Source organism: Silene latifolia, chromosome X (genome assembly GCF_048544455.1).
Source record: "Silene latifolia isolate original U9 population chromosome X, ASM4854445v1, whole genome shotgun sequence".
Lineage (NCBI taxonomy): Eukaryota > Viridiplantae > Streptophyta > Magnoliopsida > Caryophyllales > Caryophyllaceae > Silene > Silene latifolia.
In genome coordinates this window covers 211869780-211878610 of record NC_133537.1, presented here as the reverse complement: position 1 = coordinate 211878610, position 8831 = coordinate 211869780, and positions in this window count along the sequence as shown.

Here is an 8831-nt window from a genome sequence, read left to right as displayed (position 1 = left end):
CATGAAATTACATCAAGTTGAATTATTGTCAAAAAATTGAGTAATGACTAATTTTCTGAGACCTAAGAGTGTTAGGATAATTAACTTGGACTAAAATTAGATTTTAGTATTATTTAGCGATTTTAATAAGTTCAAATTATGAATTTCCATAAAACCGGGTTATATAATCGGTATAAGTTAAATAGGGCGATTTGGCACATAATTTGGCATGATAAATACATATTATAATGCTGAGTATTTCATTTTTGAATGTCATATTTTATTTATATAATTTTGAATTATGTAATTCTATCTTAGTATGGCCTTAGATTTTAATCGATATTACCCGTAATGTAATATTGATTCGGTTGTAATTTAATGTGATCTCGTATCACTTTTATTTTTACTAGTTTTTCATTTTACAAATGTATCATAGGAATAGATTTGTATTTTTATTATTATTTGTGATTCCGGAGTTCCCTTCAATACGGTGCCATTCGGAAAGGTGTTCCGACAAAGACGGTGTTCTAGGGAGGCATGCCACTTGAAGATTCAAGGGACCAAAGGAGTTGGTTTCCGATTACGTAATAGATTATTTGATTTTCTATTTTAGGAAGGCCATATTATGAATTTATTATTTTTCTTTGCATTTCTTTTAATATGTTGCATGCATTGCCAAATCGCCATAACAACACATGCATATCATATCGAGTCATCGACCGTGTCAATTATAATTATTGAGAATTCATCTTTTAGTTCACTTAAAATTGATAGATAATAAATTGACAAGACCTTTACTTTAAAAAGATTGAGACTTAGCCTTACCAAATAGTAGGAGCCCATGAATCTCAATTTCATAAGGGGTACAATACGATTTTTTGAGGTGCTTCTATTGACGTTCGGTGAGTGGGGTAATAAGTAGTTATTACAATTCGAAAGTTTGGTTGATCTCAGCGAAGGTATTTTGCGACCGTAGTCGCAATAAAGATGAATTTAATGTATATTCATCGACCGAGAGTTCTAATTGTAGAACATAATAACAGAGTTAACCCACCAACAAGTTATATTAGTAAAGATGTAGAGGACCCGTGGCTCACATGCAAGCTAATATGAATTTTGGGTTTCGGAATCATTTATTATAGTTGGGTAGAGGTCACTATATAAATGTTAAACTTGTTTTAAAATATTTACAAATTTTGTTAAAACGATAAATGTTTTTAATTCCTTCATTTTTCTATTTTGTAGTCAATTTAATTAGTAAGCAATGACTACTCCGATTTCATCCGCATCAACTAGTGCAAACGCTCCACCACTCCCCAATGCTTCTTGGCTCCGATCCTTTATGGATCGATGTAAACTTGAAAATGTTCGAAATCTATATCTCATTACTTAACATATTCATATATGTTACATTTTAATTTAGTCATAAAATTAAATACAAATCTTATGCATACAAACTAAAATAGATAAGTGAAGAAATCGTTTTCCTTACTATAAATTACGGATTAAAAGGGCACCAACAAGATCTCCTTCTTGTTAGTTCTTGAGCATTCCAAATAATGGATGAACAAAGATTCAAGTATAGAATCTCTCCCAAAAGTGAATACCCAAGGAAACCTCTCAATAACAAATATTATTATGCATTTTTCTTACACAAAATATTAAGTAATAATAAAAGTCTAACTTAAAAATTGACACAAAATATTAATTTGTCTCTCTACTATTTCGGTGGAGAGGAGGAATTATTTGGAGTTTATTTCACTAGAATTTTCACAAATTGTAGAGAGTATGCATTTTTCTTACACTAGAAAAATTATATGTAAAATGATGAATGAATAAATTGAAAAGAAAAACTCTTTTCTTTTCCCCTATGGTGGCCAAAATTATTGGCCTTGGGTAGCATGCCCAATGCCTTTTATTTTTGCTCTTATCAAAAGCTTGTAGGGTTGCATGGCTAGAGATTAGGCTTTAATAATTATGTTTTCTCTTATTAAAATAATCAACATAATTTTTCCACTAATACTTCCTCCAATTTTCGGTACATACAAAATAAAATGGAAGGTCCATTTTATTTTGTCATTTGTCAATTGTGACATATGTGACATGTTACTTGACATGTGAATTTGTAATGGATTTTTAACATATTAAAAATCAACATACTCATAAAATATGTCATTTACAAAATCGACTAGTAATTCGTAATTACTTGTACCAAAACGGTTTATCAAATTAAAAATTACGTCTTGTATTTATAATAAATTATTCATTCAATTTCAATTCCAAATTGTTTCGTAAACAATAATTTTATCTAAGTAATAAAACAATTCATTTACTTAGACCGTATCTAATATAATCGAATTACAATAAGACACGTTAATTTTACTCACAAAATTATCCGTCAATTTTTAAGCAATTTAATTAACTCGTATCGGCATACGATTAATTAAATAATCAATTAAGAGTATTTCCCTATAGGTATGACCTAAGAGAATCAACTGATCACCACCGTCGCACGACAGTAATGTCAAACTCTAGTCAGCCAATCATTACCGATATGTGTGGACCAGTTGATTGTAAAATATTACATCCCACATGTATTCTTAAAATGAGATTTAGACATGTGATCATTTTGATCGACAATTGTGATCGCATTATTGTCGGAGGACACATATTCCAACAATCTCCCACTTGTCCTCGACAAGTGTGCGTCACCAATTCTCTTGTCCTATTACTATCTCCCACTTAATGCAAGGTGTCTTTCAGGTCGTACTTGCAAGTGATCATATCGAGAGTGGTTTCCTCGATCTGGAGAATAACTGATTGACCGGATTTATCTACCATAGATATCTTTCGAGCGTGGCCACGCATTTCCAGTTCATTACTCCTCGAGTGGCCTTGAGATATTGTTTTAACCCTGACAAGGGGGTGGAAAATTCCTATTGCACTCATTCCCTTCGACTAGCCACAGCCATCATAACCCAAAATGTGCCCATTTGACCCCATTTACGAAGGTCGTAGTAACACAAATCAAAGTTAATCAAATCGTGCCACCTTAGGTGAAGCGGTCTTTAGTCAAAAGAATTGACTCATTAGAATACTATAGTAGCTCTCGCCACGACCAGGCTATATAAATTTGCCAGAACTCTATAAGCGGTCATAAGGCCCGACAAAGTGTTCTTAACAGTCTGCCTATGTGATCGACTAGTCATTCTCATATGACTCCATGGCACTTGAACTTGCCATCAATCGCATCACACTCTAGTCACTTCGAGACGTCACCTTATACAAGTGACTATATTCAAATACCATGTTAATCCGGGTTCACTTTAACGGGGTTCAATATTGTCTCTACAACCCGTTTGGATGTAACAAGGTATAAAAGGAGTTTTCAGATTTTAAAAACTCGAACGATAAATATGATTATCATATGAGTAGTCAATACTTGATTACTACTTCATATTCTATAATCCAGTTTGATCTTGAATGTAGTTGTTCATCTCAATTCAATTGAAATGACATGACTCATCATGTTAAGCCAATGAGAAGGCTTTGGTTAGTAAGTTTTATCAACTTCTTGTACCTTACTCAACCTTACTACATACACGTTTTCCTTTGTAATGTATACATTTGCTTTACAAAACTTTCTGAGTACGTGTCGAGATCCAATTAAGACATAGGCTTTCATGCCATAAAATAGCTCCCACTGTTTTCACAGTGTGCGGGACTCATCCCTCTTGCACATCCCATGATTGCAAGTGTACTCAATTTCCGTTGTAAACATTTCTCATTGTTCTTTATTGCCTAGAACAATTCTAGAATAATCTATTCCTTAAATAATATAGCCACAATGGTATCTTAACCATCCTAATGTGTTTTGATTATGGTTTTGTCAGAAACCATGCGCAATCTCAATTGTCAATTGTCACTTATGTAACACCCTTACACAAAATTTTGCATCAAAAACACTTTGCATTACATCCTTAATGCTTCTGAAAGCACTTAAGAGTAATCTTTATGGCTTACTTGGTAACTATTACTTAAATTCGATTTGAAACAATTCATCATACTCAAAGTATATGAAGTGTTATACATTATTTCCTATTTAATTGATTCGGCAGCGGAAGCAAATGGAAACAATCAAATATGTTCAATTTGATTGAACTAGTCATGAATCTTATCAACATATGACTTCTTATTTGACGCTAATATCATGTAGATTTATCTCCATAAATCCGGATATTAAAGATGTATTAAATTACTCCAAAAGTCGTAAATCATTCTCAATGATCAATATGTCATCCACATATAAGACTAATTAAAATTTCCGTAACTCCCACTAAACCTCATGTATAAACACAACTTCTCTATTTATCGAGAAAGGTTTCATAACATGATTAAAACATTGATTCCAACTCATTGATGTCCTACATAAGACAATCTCTTAAGTCTCACATTATCTTAGGATTGTAAGAATCTATAAAACTCATAACATGTATCGAATACATTCCTTCTATGAAGAAGTGGGTTTTAGATTCACTTGCTATATCTATATCATAATGAAACACAATCCCTAAGAAGATCCAAATAGACTTAAGCATTTCAACTAGTGCAAAACCCTTTGCAACCAATCAAGCTTTGAAATCTCTCTTTATTAGTGCAAACCCTTTGTCACTAATCAAGCCTTTTATTTCGGATTTTATGGCCCTAAGCCTTGTATTGAGTTCTGACTTAAACACTCTCATGTAAGTCATGTATTCATTACTTTCCAGAAGTAATCAACTTGAATCAAACAATTTCATTGTAAGTTGTAAGCTCTTTACTTTCTTAAAAGTAACACCAATTCATCATCTTCAGCAAGTGATGACTTTAACCTCCTAGGTTTTGAAGAAACAACGTTTTACACAAAACGTCTCATGTAGCCAAGAAAGACAAGTTTCTTGCGACATAACATTCTTTGGCACAATACAATTTGTGGCTCTTGAATATTTTCTCCCACTCTGTCTTCTAGAAATAAACTTGTATTTTAGGAAGACAGCTTCACGAGCCACAAACCCGTTGTACTCGTGATAATTGAAAGGGAAAAATGAGCATTTGTTTCTTGTGTAAGCTTACAAACATGGTACCCTACCACTTCATATCTCATATGATTTGTTTTAGATTTAGTGGAAAAATAATTTAGACAAAATGATAAAATCTCCAAAAGGATCAAGTAACTCAAAGTAAACTTGATTGAAGTCCAAACCATATCGAATAGCGTTTGATTTCTTATCCAACCACACATTATCCCATAATGTGTACTGAGAGAGATTAATTTTGTGATACTATATCACATTTTCTTTGGCTTATATCAAAGTCTTCACTTTGATAATCCCATCACGACTAAATCGTGATTCCTCGAACTCTTTGAACTTCTTCAAAGATTTCTCAATTTACCTTATTAAGTGAACACATTAGCGTCAACTTAAATTGTTGGTAAAAGAAAATGATCAACCTATTTTGGATCAATGATTTACAACCTCGATCTCCTTTTCAACCAAAAGGCACGAGACATCTTGCTTTGACTACAAGATACGCATATACCATAAGATCTAATGGTTTTAAGAGTACTCGATAACTCTTTGCGTTCATCATTCCAGAATCTAAGGTTTAATCTTGGGTTTTACCAATTTGAGTCTTGCATCATCTACATGATATATCATTCTAGTTTGGTTTAGAATATATTCACCTTGATAATGGGCTAGCCATACATCAAATCGTGGTGTATAGGGTCACAAAAGTGAAACCTCTTTTGTATCTTAACAAGTTTATATTCTTATTTAGAGTTTATGCACTTAATAGTCACAATTAAGTACAACTCTAAACCCAAAACTAGATTGAGTACACAATGACTACCTCTCAACATCATTGTTGCTTGTCGTCATATTCTAATCATCCTATGTATCAAGTACAATGATGAAAACCACCACCGGTTTCTAATATTGACGAAGTAGTACTAGGAAAATTTATGTCAATCAAATAAACATTTAAAAAAGAAGGTCCCATTAGATGTCCCACAACTAACTTGTTGATTCTTCAATAATTTGGGGTAATTTCTTTTCTGGCGTCCAACAATTAAGACAATGGAAATTTTATCGGTCGGGATTGATAGGTTTAGTATTGTTATTCTCAATAACGTTACTTTTAACATTACTTTATATCAATTCCATTCTAATTTTACTTCTTAGAACCTTATCCTTTTCTTAACGGTTTAAGAGAATGCTCCCACTCATTTTAATGAGTCTTTGCTTAGAGAAGCAAAATTTAATTTCATGAAGACTACTCTTCATTCGTTCGTTTAATCTTAAAACTTTCATTGAAGTGGTTGCGGTATTTTGGTCTATTACGATTTCCGACAAATCTAATTACCAAAACAATTTATCGCTTCAAGGTACTTAATTCAATTAAGTATATGAAAAACAATCCATTGTAAGTAGATGTGTTAGTCAAGAATCAAAAACCTGTTTGATAATGAATAACTTTTATCTATACTCTTCACAAGAGATCCTTACAATGGATAATACGAGGTTTTTAGAAGAAAAATTCAAATTTTGTCTTTAGTTACGATGTTTTAATGGAGATTTGAATCAAAATCAAAATGATATCGTACATAAATTGAGGTAAAGAAATAGAACAATATGATAACGGAATAATGAAAACAAAACATTTATCGTTATAATAATACTTGTAAATAATTTAACAAGATATGAGCATTTATGTAGTGATCTCTACCCAACTACAATAAATGATTCCAAGATCCAAATTCATATTAACTTGGGCACGGTGTGGCCGATGAAACCTTTATCAATATAACTCGGCGGATTAACGCTTTAATCGATTCTACTTTTAGAACTCTTGGTCGATAAAATTAAATTAACATTTATCTTTAGCCCAAAACACATCCGACAAGGGCACGGTGTGGCCGATTGAACCCTTATCAAAAACTTTTGTTAAGTTCAATCCAAATTTCGAATAAATGTGTCCATGATCCAAACCCACATTAACTTGGGCACGGTGTGGCCGATGAAACCCTCATCAACATGAATTCGGTGGATAGACATTTATCATCCACTTCCCCTACGTAACAAGGTTTGTACCCCGGTGTGGCCGAGTGCACTCCCTCACGAAATAGGTTTTCATGGTTTCTACTTTTTGGTAAGGCTATGTCTCAATTGTTTATTCTTAGCGAGAGGTCATGTCAATTTATTATCTATCACGTTTTAAGTGAACTAAAGCGGTGAACTACGATAATTTTAATTGACACGGTCGATAAACTCGATTACAATGATAATGCATGTTTTAGTTATGGCGATTTAGCGATGCATGCGACATATAAATAAAATGCAAAACATAAAAATAAATCCTAGTATGGCCTTCCTAAAATAGAAAATCTAATTAACTATTACATATTCGGAAACCAACTCCATTGGTCCCTTGAACTTCGGCTGAGGCACGCATCTCGAGGTAACACCGTCTTTAATGGATTTCCTTTTCGAGTGACACCGTCTTCAAGGATCTCCGGAATAATTAAATTACATAACAAATTACATAATTTCCTATTATACATTTGTAATTAAAATAAAATAAATCTATTATATTACAAAACGGTGATACGAGATCACAATAAATTACAACCGAATCGATATTCCCATACATTTCGGATAATACCAATTAAAAACTAAGGCCACACTAAGTAAAAATTACATAAAATAAAATTACATAAAATAAAATTATGACAATCATAAATAAAATGCTGCATTATAATATGTATGAACATGCCCAATTTTATGCTAAATCGCCTTTAAGGAGCCAATATCGTATATTAATCGGTTTTTACGGATTTGCGTGATTCAACCTTTTAAAATCACAATAAATTACATAAAATCATATTTATGCACAAGTTAATTACCCTAACCAACTTAGGACTCAAAATTAGTCTCCACTAACTATTTGACTATAATTAACTTATATTTCTTAAAATTGTTCATTAATGGACTCAAAATTATAATAAAAAGCCATAAACTCCAAATAAATCATAAAAATTTCAAATAAATTCAAAATTTGAAATTTAAACTCATGAACATTCTGGAAAAAATACCATGACACTCATAATGTCCAAAAATTTAGGTTACAAATTTCAAAATTTATCGGGAAAAACAATGTTGCGGTTTATCGGATTTATCAAATATTATCATAAAAACATGAGAAAAATTATATTTATCAACTTTTCAATTTTAGATCTGAAATGGGTAATAAAATGCAACATGTGACGTTTTTCCTTAGTCATGAAGTATGTTTTAGCAATTATTCACTAATTAAAGTCACTATTTAAGCTATTTTTCATCAAAAATTCATAAATCATGCATAAAGACTTCATTATAACCTATTATTTTACACACATCTTTTAAAATTGCATGTGACAACATAATAAATTTCTATGACCAGATTCGATATTTATCTCATATTAACCTATTTTCATTTAAATTCGATTTTTATCATGAAAAATCCATATTTCGAGCATAAAAACTCCAAAAATTCTGAAAATTTACAGGTCATCTAAAAATAATACATGTGATAACATATCCAAAAACCACTGGAAAATTCGAAGTTTAGCTAATTTTAGTCCGAAAATGACATTTTTATCCTAAAATCACATTTTTAATGCCATTATTTTATAAGATGAACAATAAAAATCCATAAATTAACCAAAATATCCTAAATACATTTTAGGATCAGAAACTTTAACATGCATAATTTATTTCGGGATATATCATAATAACACAAATTTATAAGTTTTATATGTTAATCGTATAACT